At 44.1% G+C, this 14,291-nt stretch overlaps 1 pseudogene; it reads right to left on the bottom strand.

Annotated features, from left to right (window-relative positions):
- Window positions 1-6,065: 6,065 nt before the first annotated feature.
- Window positions 6,066-6,542, bottom strand: LOC110196569 (small ribosomal subunit protein uS13 pseudogene; annotated as a pseudogene).
- Window positions 6,543-14,291: the final 7,749 nt, after the last annotated feature.

Genomic DNA, 14,291 nt, shown 5'->3' with positions numbered 1-14,291 from the left:
TGTATATCAATCTATATCGATATATACTCTATACATATGCATATATGTGTGTAAATAGATAAATAGATAGTATACCTAGCTATATAGATATATACTATTTGTCTATATATTTATCTCTTGTATATATATATACTGTATACTTATCTATATAGATATATGTTATTTGTCTATATATTTCTCTAGCTCTTGTGTATATATATATTGTATACCTGTCTATATAGATATATGCCATCTATCTCATGTACATATACTATATACCTATCTAAATAGATATATGCTCTCTCTTGTGTATATATATGGTATACTTATCTATGTAGACATATGTTATTTGTTTATATATTTCTCTAGTTCTTGTGTATATATGCTATATACCTATCTATATAGATATATGCTATTTATCTCTTGTGTATATATACTACATACCTATCTATATAGATGTATGTTATCTCTTATGTACGTATACTGTATACTTATCTATATAGATGTATGTCATCTATCTAGCCATCCAGTAGGCTGTCAGAGGATACTAGCAGTGGGACTAGGAAAGGCCTCCTGCAGAAGGAGAGATCTGAAGGAAGTGAGGAAATCCAGGTACTGGAGCTAAGGAGGGAGAGTATTCTAGGAGTGAAGGAAGCCAGTGAAAGGGCATGGAATCAGGAGAGGGAGTATTGTGTATGAAGGACACAAGATGGTCATTACAGCTAGATTGCGTGACATATGGAAGGCAGTACAACATAAGAAAGCTGGAAAGGTAGGATGGGGGCAGTTTGTGAAGAGCTTTAAATGTCAAATGGGATTTTCTATTTGATTTCAGAGGTAATAGGGAGCCAATGCAATTTATTGATTAGAGAATGGCATGGTCACACCTTCACTTTAGGGAGATCACTTTGGCAGCTGAGTGGAGGATGAGTTGGAATGGAAATAGACTTGAGGCAGGGAGACCAGTTAGGATACCGTTGTGATAGTCCAATTGAGGGGTGGTGAAGGCCTGTAAATGGGTGGTAGCTATGAGAATAGAAAAAAGGGACATATATGAAAGATATCATGAAGATGAAAATGATACAATTTGGTAAAAGATTGGCTATGTGGGTTGAGTTACAGTGAGGAGCTGAAAAGGAGATGGATGGCTGGGAGGACAGCGATGCCCTTGAAAGTATTAGGGAAGTTGGAAGGAAGGGAGGATTTGGGGTGGAGGGAGATAGAGATTTGCTTTGGACATGTTGAGTTTGAGATGCCTGTGGGGCGTCCAATTTGAGATGTCCAAGAGGCAGTTGGTGTGCTGGAACTCAGGAAAGAGATTAGGGCTGGATATCTATAGAACTAGGAAACATCTGCAAAGGATGGGAGTAGAACTCATGGAAGCTGAGGGGATCACCAAGGGAGATAGTATAGAGCTAAAAGAGATGAGGGCCCAGGACAGAGCCTTGGGAGATACCCAAGGTCAGTGAATGTGACCTGGATGACGATTCAGCCAAGGAGACTGAGAAGGAGCAGTCAGATGGGTAGAAGGAGAGTGAGGAGAGAACAGTGCCACGAATACCTAGAGAGAGGAGAATATCAAGGATAAGAGGTGACTGACAGTGTAAAAAGCAATAGAGATGTCAAGAAAGACGAGAGTTGAAAAAAGGTCATTGAGGGGGCAGCTAGGTGGCACAGTAGATAGAGCTCCAGCCTTGGAGTCAGGAGGACCTGAGTTCAAATCCAGCCTCAGACACTTGACACTTAACTAGCTGTGTGACCCTGGGCAAGTCACTTAACCCCCATTGCCTCACCAAAAAGCAAAAAAAAAAAAGTCATTGGATTTGGCAACGTAAGATCCTTGGTGATTTTGGAGAGAATAGCGTCAGTTGAATGATAAGTCTGGAAGTCAACTTGGAGGGGGTTTAGAAGAGAGTGAGGGGAGAGGTGGAGGCATCAACTGTCGACATAAGAAAGATTGTCCTGGTGATCTGAAGTTTGTAGTAAAAGGGCAGTGAATGGAGGTAGGAGCATGACAAAAGTTGGGCACGTGTCCAGTTACCATGTGAGCCCCGAATTGAGGAACTTGGAGATCATGAATGGTCAAGGGGTCATTGAGTTTACCGTGGTGCAAGGCATCCCAAAGCCCAGAAAGTCAGCAAGGTAGGAACAAAGAACCATGTCTCGGGGTCAAGACAGGAAAAGATCAGGACGCTAGGAACTCTTCAGCCAAATGCTCCTGAGCGGTAAAGGAATGGGTACATTCCCTCCGTTCTTTCCAGAGGTAGGGGATCTGTAGGTGTGTAATGCCGCATATACTATGAGATGTGGCTGATGTGTTGCTTAGTTTTCCTGAACTGTTTTTCCCTCCTCATTCTTTTAAATTGTTGGTTATAAACGATGGTTCTATGGGAGAAGATGGAGGGAAGGATATATTGGGAAATGAAGGTGATATAGAAACAAAATATATCGTAAAAACAAGAAAAGAATGCAGGGAGGATCTAGAACAGGATTTCTTGAACTTTTTAAGTTACAAATTTCATGGATCTCAAGTTAAGAAGTCTTGATCTAAATATTATTTCCTCCTCTCTGCCAACTAGACTTCCTGGCCATGGTCTTCTAACTGCTCTAACTACAGTTCTTGGTCCCTGAGCCAGTTCCTGGTTTTGCTTGGTGGAGACCCTTTGACTATGACTCTCTGATATTGTCTTGCTGCCTGCCTTCATTCTGACCTTGGTTTTCTTGGATTGACTGCCCTCATGACGGCCTATACCTCTAGTGTCTCTTTCCTTGTGATGCTGCCTAAGAATGGCAACCCTGGGTCTGTCTGGTCCCTGGCTAGCCAGCCTAGACACTTGATGCATTGCTAGGCTGGTTTGCATTATATCAAAGAATAGTAATTGAAGGTTATCTGAACTGGAAGGGCCCTCAGAGGGCATCTGGTCCAGCCTACATCTGAATAGGAATCCCCCCTACAATGTATCTGAAAAATGGTCTTCCAGTCTTTGTTTGAAATGCTCTAATAAAAAGGAACCCAATATAACCTAAGGCGACTCATTTCACTTTGAGATATGTTTTGGGTGTATGAGGTGTTAAGGGAGGACTAGCACCTCTGGTATGAGGGCTTTCTGTGGCCTTTTTAGGGTTGCTAATCTACCTTGGTGTCCGCTGTTCTCCCAACTCTCACCTGTGACTCTAAGAAGCTGTAGGATGAGCAGCAGCCACACCTCGGTAAAATCGTCTCAGCAGGTGGGCTAAACCAGGTTGAGGGATTACTGATAGGCCTGAAACTTGTCCATGAGTTAGGGGGATGTCTCCCCCAAGTGTGTGAAGACTTCCCCTGGCAGAATGAGCAGATGAGAACAATTTGTTGCAGTGGCCAGGAAGGTAGCTGAAGCAGGCACTGCAGAGCACTTAGTGCTTGGTCAGACATGGAAGATGCCAAGGCCATCCGCTGCATCCTGGGCCATCCTCAGTCATCTTGACTTTTGTCCTGCCAGTGGACTTCAATGATTCAGGAAGAGAGAGTGAGGCTGACAACTCTGTGCAACTCGGCTTCACTTAAATCCAGTTCACACACAAGTCAAGACATCACCCCATGATGTCACTGGTCCTCTTTGAATACAAACAACAACAACTTTTAATTACTAGGAAGTTTTCCTGACATCCAGCCTAATCTGTCCCTCAGCAGCTCTTCCCAAGCTGTTGCCTTTAATAGGCAACAATCAGTAAGCATTTATCAGATGATTACTGTGTCAAGCACTGGGGATGCTAAGAAAAGTGAAAACTAGTGTTTCCCTCAAGAAGCTTACATTCAAATGGGGGAGACAACATGGACATTGTTATAAACAAGATACAGACAGAGGATATGGAAGGTACCCTTAAAGGGGAAAGCATTAGCAGGTAATGGGTGTGGTCATTGGAGTTCATTGAATGGGAGGGATGACATGGACAGAAAAATCACTTTGGAGGTTGTGTAGAGCAGTGTTGTCAGCCACAGGGGCCACTATAGTATGCATACATACATATATATATATATATATATATATATATATATATATATATATATATATATAGTATACGTATGGCCACATATGGGAAGACAAAATAAGAATTGGCAACTGAGTAAATGTGGGGAGTGAAGAATTGAGGATGACACCCAGGTTGTGAGCCTGGGTAACAAGGAAGATGGTGTTACCTTCAACTATAAAATAAAAAATGAGAAGAGGGGAAGGGATTTGGGGGAAATATAATAAAAGATAATTTGTTCTGTCTTCAACATGTGGATTTTGAGATGTCTTATTTTATACAATTCATACAAGATTAGAGCTAAGGAGAGAGACCAGGACTGATTACATAGATCTAGGAATCATTTTATAGAGATGAAGAATTAGCCTGTGGAAGCTGTTGACATCATCAAATAAGACAGTTTGGATAGAAAAGAGAAGAGGGTCCAGTATATAACCTTGGGACCCACCTATAATTAGTAGGTATGACCAGAAGATCTGGCAAAGGAAACTGAGAAGCAGTAGTCACAGAGAGATAGGGGAGAACTAAGAGAGAAGAGAACCACAAAAACCCAAAGAGGAGAGAGTATCTAGGAGAAGAAGGTGGTCACCCAATCAATCAGTAAGTATTTATTAAGCCCCTCCACTGTACAAAGAATAAAACAATCCCAACTCACTAGGAGCTTATTCTAATGGAGGAGACAAAAGGTACATATATAAATATGCGCAGAATGAATATCAAATGAATAAATACAAATACATATAAAGTAGTTCAATGCAATGTAGTTTGGTGTGCAGGGTAGTAGCAATGTGGGGCAGTGGAATGAAGAGATTTCAGCAGAGGAGGATGCTTAAGCTGTGTCTTAAAGAAAAAGCAGGACTCTGTGAAACTGAGGCAAGGAGGGAGAACATTCCAGAATATCCAAATGGGATGGATGGGCGGTGCACAGGTGCAGGCACAGAATATGGAGCAAGGAACAGAGAGAATTCCAGTTTGGCGGAGTGCTGAGAGGATGAGTCAGATCCAATGGGCTGGAAAGCTAGGTTGGGGCCAGCTTACTTAAAGCTTTCAGAGCTAACAGAGCAGATAATATTTTATTCTAGAGGAAATAGGAAGGCATTGGTGTTGATTAAGTAGGGACGTCACATGGTTAAATCTGCACTTAAGGAAAATGACTTTGGCAGCAGTGTGTAGGACAGACTGGAGTGATGCGCCACGTGCGTCAGGGAGACCAATTAGGACACTATTGCAGAAATTCAGGCTGGAGGTGCTGAGTCCAGAACTAAGGTTGTAGCTAGTTGTATTGAAGTGGGGGGATGTTATGAGGGTAGAAAGAGAAAGAGCTGACAATTAACTGGATATGTGGGGTAAGGGAGAGTGAGGTTACGAATCTGGGAGCCTGGGAAGATGGTGGTCCCTTCAACAGAAATAGGGAAATTTGGAAAAGGGGAGGATTTAAGGGGGAAGATAATGAGTTCAGTTTTGGGCCTATTAATTTTAAGATGTCTCTGGAAGCAATTTGACATAATGCAAATAAAGTGGCTCATACCTTTTGACCAGAGATGGTCCAAGGAGGCCATTGAGAAGAAGATAGTTCTTAAATACACTAAAATATTTATGTCATCACTTCGTGTGATAGCCAAGAATTGGAAACAAAGTAGATGCCCATCACTTGGGGAAAGAATGAAACAGTTGTGGTATATGGATGCAACAGAATATTCCAGTGCTATAAGAAATGATGAATGTGATGTATACAGAGTAGCATGGAAAGATCTACACGAACAGATAGAGAGTAAAGTCAGCAGAGTCAAATAAACAATCTGCACAATGACTATAACAATGTCAGTGGAAAGAACAACTACATGCCCAAAAGGCAAAAATCAGTGTAAAGAAAAGGGATGGCTCCAAACAAGAGATATGAGAACATACTGGGGCCCTGCCCCTTGGAACAGGTAGGAGGGCCACGAATGTTGCACATCACAAAAATTTTCAGACTTTTTTGATATGTTGGTGAGCTGTGCTGAATTTTTCATCTTCTTTTTCTTTTTTGTCCTTTTTTATATAAACTATTTATTAATAGACAAGGCCAGTGAAATTGTTTACTTCTTCTTGGACACACCCACAGTGTGACCCTTGTAGCCTATAGTTTTGGTGTGCTGGCCTTGGACCCGGAGACTCCAGAAGTGCCAAAGCCCACGATGTGCCTGAATCTTCTTTAGTCACTCCAGATCTTCATGCAGCTTAATATCCAGACCATTGGCCAGAACCTGGCTATATTTTCCATCCTTTACATCCTTCTGCCTGTTAAGGAACCAGTCTGGAATCTTGTATTGCTGGGGATTCTGCATGATGGTGATCACATGCTCCACCTCATCTTCAGTATGCTCACCAGCTCTCTTGGTGAGGTCAGTGTCCTCTTTCCTCAGTATTAAACGAGCATATCTTCGACCCACATCCTTGACGGCTGTGATGGCAAAAGCTATTTTCTGCCATCCATCAATGTTGGTGTTGAGCATTCTCAAAATGTGCTGGAACTTCTCAGGGATTACAAGAGACATGGCTGCAACGGTGGTGTGAGAGCCTTCTCTGGAAGAGGTTCTTTTTTAGTCTTTTAAAAATATTATTTGTTCTATGGTATGTCTCTCTGTGAGGGGAAGGGATGCTAGAGGAAACTATGGTGATATAAAAAAATACATCAATAAAACTTTTAAAAAGATGTTTCCAGGACATCCTGATTGAAATGTTTAAGACCAGTTGGTGATGTGGGACTGAAGCTCAGGGGAGAGATGGGGATACGCACACACACACACACATACATACAAATGTTTATGTTATATATACATGTACATATAAATGTGGCAGTGGATAGAACTCTGGGCCTGGAGTCAGGAATACTTGAATTCAAATCCATCCTCAGATACTTACTAGCTGTGTGACAACCCTGGGCAATTCACTTAAACTCTGTTTGCCTTAATCCATTTGAGAAGGAAATAGCAAACCATTCCAGGATCTTTGCCAAGAAAACCCAATGGCCAGTATGGTCCGTGGAGTCACAGAGAGTAGGACGTGACCGAACGACTAAACCAGCACCATCACAACAAAATACATGTAGATAATGAATACATACATAACATATATGTACACATGTGTATATGTACATATAGTATTCATGTATATATGCACATGTGCCATCTTATAGAGGTGATAATGAAACCCATGGGAATTAATGATGTTATCACGAGAGAGACTGTATAAGGACAAGAGATGAGGACCTAGGACAGAGCCTTAGAGAATACTTATAGTTAAGGGGTGTGATATAGATGATGAGCCAGCAAAGGAGACAGACTGAGCAGTCAGACAGGTAATAGTTGAAGCAGATAAGTAGTGAAGTGCATAGTGAAGTACAAGACAAAGTTAGGAAGACCTGAATTCAAATCTTGCCTCAGACACTTTCTAGTTGTATGACTGTGGGCAAGTCTCTTAAATTCTCTGGGCCTCAAGTCTGCAAAGTGAGGATAACAATAGCACCAGGGTACTTGTCAAGATTAGATGAAGTAACATGTATAAAGTGCTTTGCAAACCTTAAGGTGCTATATAAGTGTTTTAGTGGGAGAACCAAGTGAGCATAGTGTCATGAAAATCCAGAGAAGAGAGAAGATCCAGGACAGCAGGGTGGTCAATAGTGTCAAATGTTGCAGAGAGCTCAAGAAGGATGAAATCTGAGAAAAGGACGTTGGATTTGGCAATTGAGAGATCATTGGCAACTTTGGAGAGAACAGTTTCAGTTGAGTGGTGAGATTGGAAGTCATATTGCAAAGGGTTTTAAAAAGAAGGAGGAAGGTGGTGGAAGTAATCCAGGGTTAAGATTTGGCCAGGTATTCTAGGGATAGGACAAGCAAACAAGGGATTTGAGAGTAGAAGACAGTGTAGAGTTGAAATCACCAAGGGATTAAGACTGGAAAGAGAGGAAAGTATAGCTAGTGTGGGGATGATAGAACTGATGATCATGGTGAGGAGTGGGTTTAGAAGGAGTAAGGTATAGGGCAGGGGTGGGGAACCTGCCTCCTTGGGGCCATATGTGGCCATATGTGGCCCTCTAGGTCCTCAAGTGTGGCTCTTTGACTGAATCCAAACTTTACAGAACAAATCCCCGTAATAAAAGGATTTGTTCTGTAAAACTCAGACTCAGTCAAAAGGCCACATCCAAGGACCTAGAAGGCTGCGTGTGGCCTTGAGGCCACAGGTTCCCCACCCCTGGTATAGGGAGAGATGGAATGAAAAAAGATTATGACCAGAATTTTAGAGTCCTTGAATGTGGGAATGGAACGGTTGTTAGTGATGGTGAGGCTTACAATATGGCTCTTTCAGTTTGTAGCTGAGGTGGAGGGGAACAGTAGGTCATGGGAGTTGAGTAGATTGGTGAACTGGACTGAGAGAGTAGGCTATTTGAGGGGACATCTGCATGAATATTGAAGTCTCCAGGTGTTGGATGGAAAATGAAACTGTGAGACTTTCATTAAATTCATTGAAAAGAGGGAATCGTGTTCTGCGGCTCAGTAGATAACAGCCAGCAGAATCTGCCTTGGGTGATCAATTTGGATTACACTAGCCTTGAAGGAGGTAGCTGAGTGATGGGGGTAGAGAGACAGTCTGGAAGTGACAATGGGGAACAAGGGATTTTCTGCCTTCCCCACCACAATGAATAAGTTGGGAAGTATGGCACAAAATGCAGTTGCAGTGGACAGGATGACCGGAGATGTGAAGTCATCAGGAGGAGGCCAGGTCTCAGTGAAAGCCAAGAGTAGAAGGAGCAAGAAAGGAAGCTTTCAGATTAGGGAGCAAGAGTTTCGGAGGGTCCTCAGTGCCAGGGGTGGTGATGAAACTGGAGTACTGTATGTACTCCAAAGGGTTTCAGTATTCAGCCCGATACTTTATCAGTCTTTGACAATGTTTTTTAGATTCTTTGTGGTAGCATCATTTGTACCCACATGAATCACTTTAAGAGGATGGTGGTTATCGGATTTGAAAAGTCTTGGAAGTTCTTTGTTATGTACTAGATTTATACCCTGGAAAGACAGCAGAAATCTCTATTTCTCTTATCGGGCTGACAAATAGCTGCCTCAGTACCCTTCAGGGGGGAGTCACCTACCACCAATCAATCAACAAGCACTTTTCCATATTTCATATTTTAAAATTGGATTTTATTTTTCATTTGTAAGCATTTATTTTTCCCCGCCCCCAGGAATAAAAAACCCCCCAAAACCCTTGTAATAAATGTGGATAATCAATCAAAACAAATTCTTTCATTGGCTACATCCAAAAATATATGTCTCATCCTGCATGTTAGTCCATCACCTCTCTGTCAATGAACAGGCAGCATTCTTCATCATCCGTCCTCCGAATCATGGCTGCTCATTGTGTTGATCAGAGTTCTTAAGTCTTTCAGAGTTGTTCATTTTTACAATCTTGTCAACAAGCTTTTATTAAGCATTTACTAGGTGCCAGGAACTGTGCTTAAGTGCTGGGCTGGGGACACACAGAAAGGGAAAAATATGGTCTCTGCCTATGAGGAGCTCTAATTTTAATGGGGGAGGTAACATGCAAACAATCATGTACATACAAGATATATTCTGGGTTAATCAGAGATAATCTCTGAGGAAAGGCCCTGGGAGTAGGTGGGGGATAGAAGGTAGGATGTGAGCTTATTCTTGAAGAAAGCCAGGAGACAGAAGTGAGGGGGGAGAGCATTCCAGGTATGGAGGCCAGTCAGTGCAGATACTGAATAGGGAGATGGAACAGTGTATGTGAGGATTAGCAAGAGGTCCAGTGTACTCTAGAAGGAGAGTAAAGTGTAAGAAGATTGGAAAGGTAGGAACGGGCCAGGTTGTGAAGAGCTTAGAAAAGCCAAACAGAGCATTTTCTATTTGGTTCCGGAGGTAATAAGGAGCCATTAGAGGTTTCAGAGTAGGGGAGGGGCATATCCTAAAGCACAGAACTCTGCTTTAGGAAGATCACTTTGGCAGCTGAGTGGGAGATGGCCTGGAGTGAGGAGAGACTTGAGGCAGAGGTGAACTAGAAAGCCGACACTACTTGTCTCTTCTTGTTGTGACCATTCCTGGATGATCTGAGCTTTTTAAAATTTTTTTTTTTTTAAGAATCTCATCCTGTGGACCTACAGCACCATTCCTTGGAGGGTAAACAGCTGCTTTCTCCTCAGAAAGTCCAGCTCCTGTTCAGGAGATGCTTCATATCTAGGGAAGAGAATAAGCATTTATATAGTGCCTACTAAGTGCCAGGTCCTGTGTGTACTAAGCACATTTACAAATATTTCTTTTGATCCTCACAACAACTCTGGGAAATAGGTGGCTATTATTATCCCTATTTTTCAGTTGAGGAAATTGAGGCAGAAAGAAGTTAAGTGATTAGTTTGAGATTACACAGCTAGTACAATATCTGAGGGGAGATTTGAATACAGGTCTTTTTTATTCCAGGCCCTGTGCTCCAACCGCTGTTTCTACTATCTGCCTCCGATATCTATCACTTAGCTCTAAAATCTCCATGACCCTTCCCTTTCTTCTCTCTGTCTTACATTTTCTCACCCTTTGTATCCCTTTTCTTCTTTGTTTTGAAATGGGAGCTATTCTGTTTGTTTGTTTAAGGAACACTTTCATTCTCCCAGATAACCCGGAGAGTGGGAAAGAGCTCTTTTCAGGTAGGAGACTTTGAGCCACATGGCAACTGATCAGAGGAAAGACAAGCATTGCATAGTTTATGCAGGTCAATGCAAAACTCTCCTTGCTCCCCATACTTTCTCTAAGCAAGAGACTCAGTCCTTTGTCATTCTTGCTAATAGCTCTTACGGTCACTTCCCCTGGAGACCTGCTGTGGCAACTGTCATTGGAGGAGCATGACTGAAAGGCACCCAATTTTCAAAACATGCCTTCACCCATTGGCAGAGGTGGACCCAGTATGCTCTCCTACTCTCTTCCCCATAATCATACTCTTCTAAGGAGCTTGAAATTCCCACCACCCATCTGAATTAAAGTATTGAAGGCCTATCCTATCTGTGGGTTACTTGAGAATGGATAAAGCATTAACTTCTTACTATCCATTAACACTCTAGTAAGAATTCGTTTCTTAGATTAGCTAGTGGCTACCTAACGTAGCATAGGGCCTTGAGAGAATGGGATAGAAGGAGAAATTGTGCTAGATGGGAAGGAGAAGGGGAAGCCCCAGAACATAGGCAAGGGCAGAGCAAGGTTGGGGGAGGGCAGGGTCTGGGTAGCTAGGTTATCATATGAAGGCCCTGTCACCTGCAGAGGTGAAGGAGGTGCCAGGCACCTATTTAAGTATTTTGCATGCCCTCAAATCTTGTTTAACTTTATGTCTTTTTTTAAAGTATGTAAATGTTGTTAGGATTTATTTTATGAAAGAAATTGACTTGTGGGAAAATCAGAATGTCATGAAGAATATGCTCTATGTTCTTTCCTTTGGCCCCCCAAGCCTGGGGAAGATTTAGCTAGTTTGCTCTGATGCTGTGAAACAAGTTGCCCAGTTCACCTGGTGGCGGCTTCCTAAAGCACACTTGAGCTTGCTCATTGCTAAAAAGGAGATTAACAGCTGTTTGTCAATGCCAGGTGCTGTGTCTGGTTCAGGTCCTGCTGAGGAACAAAGCAGATTAACTGTACTGATTAAAGGTGGCCACTGCCCACGTGGCATCGGTGCTCGAAATAATCAGCAAGCTTGGGCGTTCTCGATTGGTGACTCCTCGTATCTGGCCTCCCTCACTTACTGGGCTCGTCCAGTGCTAGTGGGGTGAATGTCAAATCACTTTCAGCAGAATGATTTTCTGCAGTGTTTAAGTCTTGTTGACTTACTCATTGAAATGGTGTGGTGGCCCCCTGCTTCTCCCTCTTGTGTGAGTTTGTATGTTTCACCCGAGGCTTGGCGCTCTACCATGAGTTTTGGACAGGGTGGGCTTGACTTTTCTGTTTCCCCCAAGAGAGTATGACTATACCTAGTTTGTCCGTCTGTACTGGTTGGGGGAGGTAGGTCATTCCTTAGGTTACCTTCATTAAACCAGACTAACCTGTCATGTCTTTGTACCCTCTGGTCCAAGGATTTGTTCTGTAAAACTTGGACTCAGTCAAAGGGCCACACTTGAGGACCTAGGGGCCACATGTGGCCTCGAGGCTGGAGGTTCCCCCACCTCTGCTCTGGTCATTTCTTCTTTCGGAGCAGGGGAGTAAATTGATCTGGGATAGTCAAATAGGTGCCTCTAGACTGGATTTAGAATGTAGCTTCCACATCACTCGAGCACACGCGTTTAGCTTCTGGCCAGGATTACTTGTGAACACTACCATTGGGATCCCTCACCTAGAGAAATGGACACAAAGGCAACTAACTTATTGTTTACGTAGCAATCAGAGCTAGAAGGGCTCTGCAAGACCATGTAGTCCAGCCCCTTCATTTTACAGATGAGGAAACTGAGGCCCAGTGAGATGGAGTGACTTGCCCAAGGTTGCACCACTAGTAAGTGGTTGAGCCGACTCTTCTGATGTCAAATTCAGTGCTTCTTGTCCTGAGCCATACTGTTTCCCTACTCACCACAGTGAAGATGACACAAAGGGAGAAAACCTGAGAATCCTAGGGATGTCATCACTAACCGCTTTTTCTAGCCTTACCAGGGACTTTTTGCCTGAATCCTCTTTCTCTTCGCCAATAACATCCAGATTGGTCTGATCAATGATGCCCCAGCTTTGTTCCCCTGGCTACTTGCAGATTGGCAGCAGGAATGGTGGAATTAGCCCCACTCCTCCCAGTCTAGCTCCCTCCTCAGGTCTGGGGACACCAAGGCACTGTCTCATTAGAGTAGGAAGAAGCTTGCCTTGGCAAGACTTGGGTCCTTTAGTTACCCTGGGGGTGGCCGGGGGGGGAGGGGTTGCATGGCGGGGGTGACCAGGCATTCTGTGACCCCTGGGAGGAGGGGTGTCTGGCACAGCCCAGCCTGTAAACAAACCTCACATCCTGGAAGAGAGGGTCAGAGGACACGTTGGAGACACAAGTCACCCATTTCCTTTAGCTTTGCCCAAGGCTCAGCAATGTTGGCTGACTGTCTGGCTGGCCAGACAAGCGAGCTTGTTTTTGTCCTGTTAAAAGCCAGTTCCCCTCCTCCCCAGGCAGGAAGGCTGGGGCAGAGGGAAGATGGAGCACAGGGGAAAGTCAGGCTCCCTGTTGGGCTGGGAGCCCCGCCTGCTCAACCAATTCTTGGCTGCCAGGGGCGGTGGGAGCAGTGGTCTGATTGGGAGGACCCAGAGTTCAGTCTGCAAAGGCATTACTCTCTCGGCCACGGCCAACTGAGATGCTGTGGTTCCAGCCAGCAGAGCTCCTTAGCTTTTCACAGGGCCACCGCAGCCTCCCTTCCCGGAGGCCATCTCCTTTGGAGTCTCCCCCACGGGGAGCTAGCTGTCGCTTGGGGGGAAGATGGAAGCCAGCGCCTTTTGTGACTGAGGATTGGGCTAATTCGTGGACAGCTCTATGGAGCACAGCCCCTTGGGGTTGATGGTGAGACATATCCCCAGAGCCCCTCCACCCCCACCCTATCCACTCCCAGAATTGAACATGGGGTTGGAGGAAGCCCCTCCTCCCTGAACCCTGCCTGAAATCCAAATTTCAGCTGCTGGAGTTTCCTGGGAGAATGATTGCTACGTCGGGTGGGCAAGTGGGGGCTCCCCGAGGGTGGCAGTGGTGGTGGCCCAGTGGAAGGGGAGCTAGAGATAGAGAGGCCTAGGATCTACTACTTACAATCTGAATGACTCAGCAAGTCCCCTCCCATTTCTGAGCCTCAGTTTCCCTACCTTTAAAACAAGGGTGGGGAGGCTTGGCTGTGTTGGACTCGATGACCTCTAAGGCCCCTTCCAGCTCTAAATCTGGGTTCTTATGACTTCAGTCCCTTCAAAAGAAAAGAATTAATTCATTTCTTAAGCACAAAGGGACAAACAACATTACTTGGAGCTGAGAGAGCTTTGTCAGAGGCCGAGCTTCATTATCATCTCAGTTGGCTACAAGCTGCTGTCATCGATCAACAAGTATTTACTGAGCAACCATTACCACAGAAGCATGGAGACAGATGATAGTAGTCCATTGGGAGGCAACTTAGAGGCTCATCAAGTCAGAGGACACAGGATGACAGCCAACCCCTCATTTTACAGATGGGGAAATGGAAGCCTAGAGGGGGCAAAGGACTTGCCTGTCCAAGTCACATACTCATTTAGTGGCACAACCAGGACAAGGACTGTCTCTTGACCTTCTTTGTACTCCCAGCA

Source organism: Phascolarctos cinereus, unplaced genomic scaffold (assembly GCF_003287225.1).
Source record: "Phascolarctos cinereus isolate Bilbo 61053 unplaced genomic scaffold, phaCin_HiC Scaffold_8;HRSCAF=390, whole genome shotgun sequence".
In the NCBI taxonomy this organism is placed as follows: Eukaryota; Metazoa; Chordata; class Mammalia; order Diprotodontia; family Phascolarctidae; genus Phascolarctos; species Phascolarctos cinereus.
The sequence above is the reverse complement of the archived record's forward strand: the minus strand, read 5'-3'. Positions and strand labels throughout refer to the sequence as shown.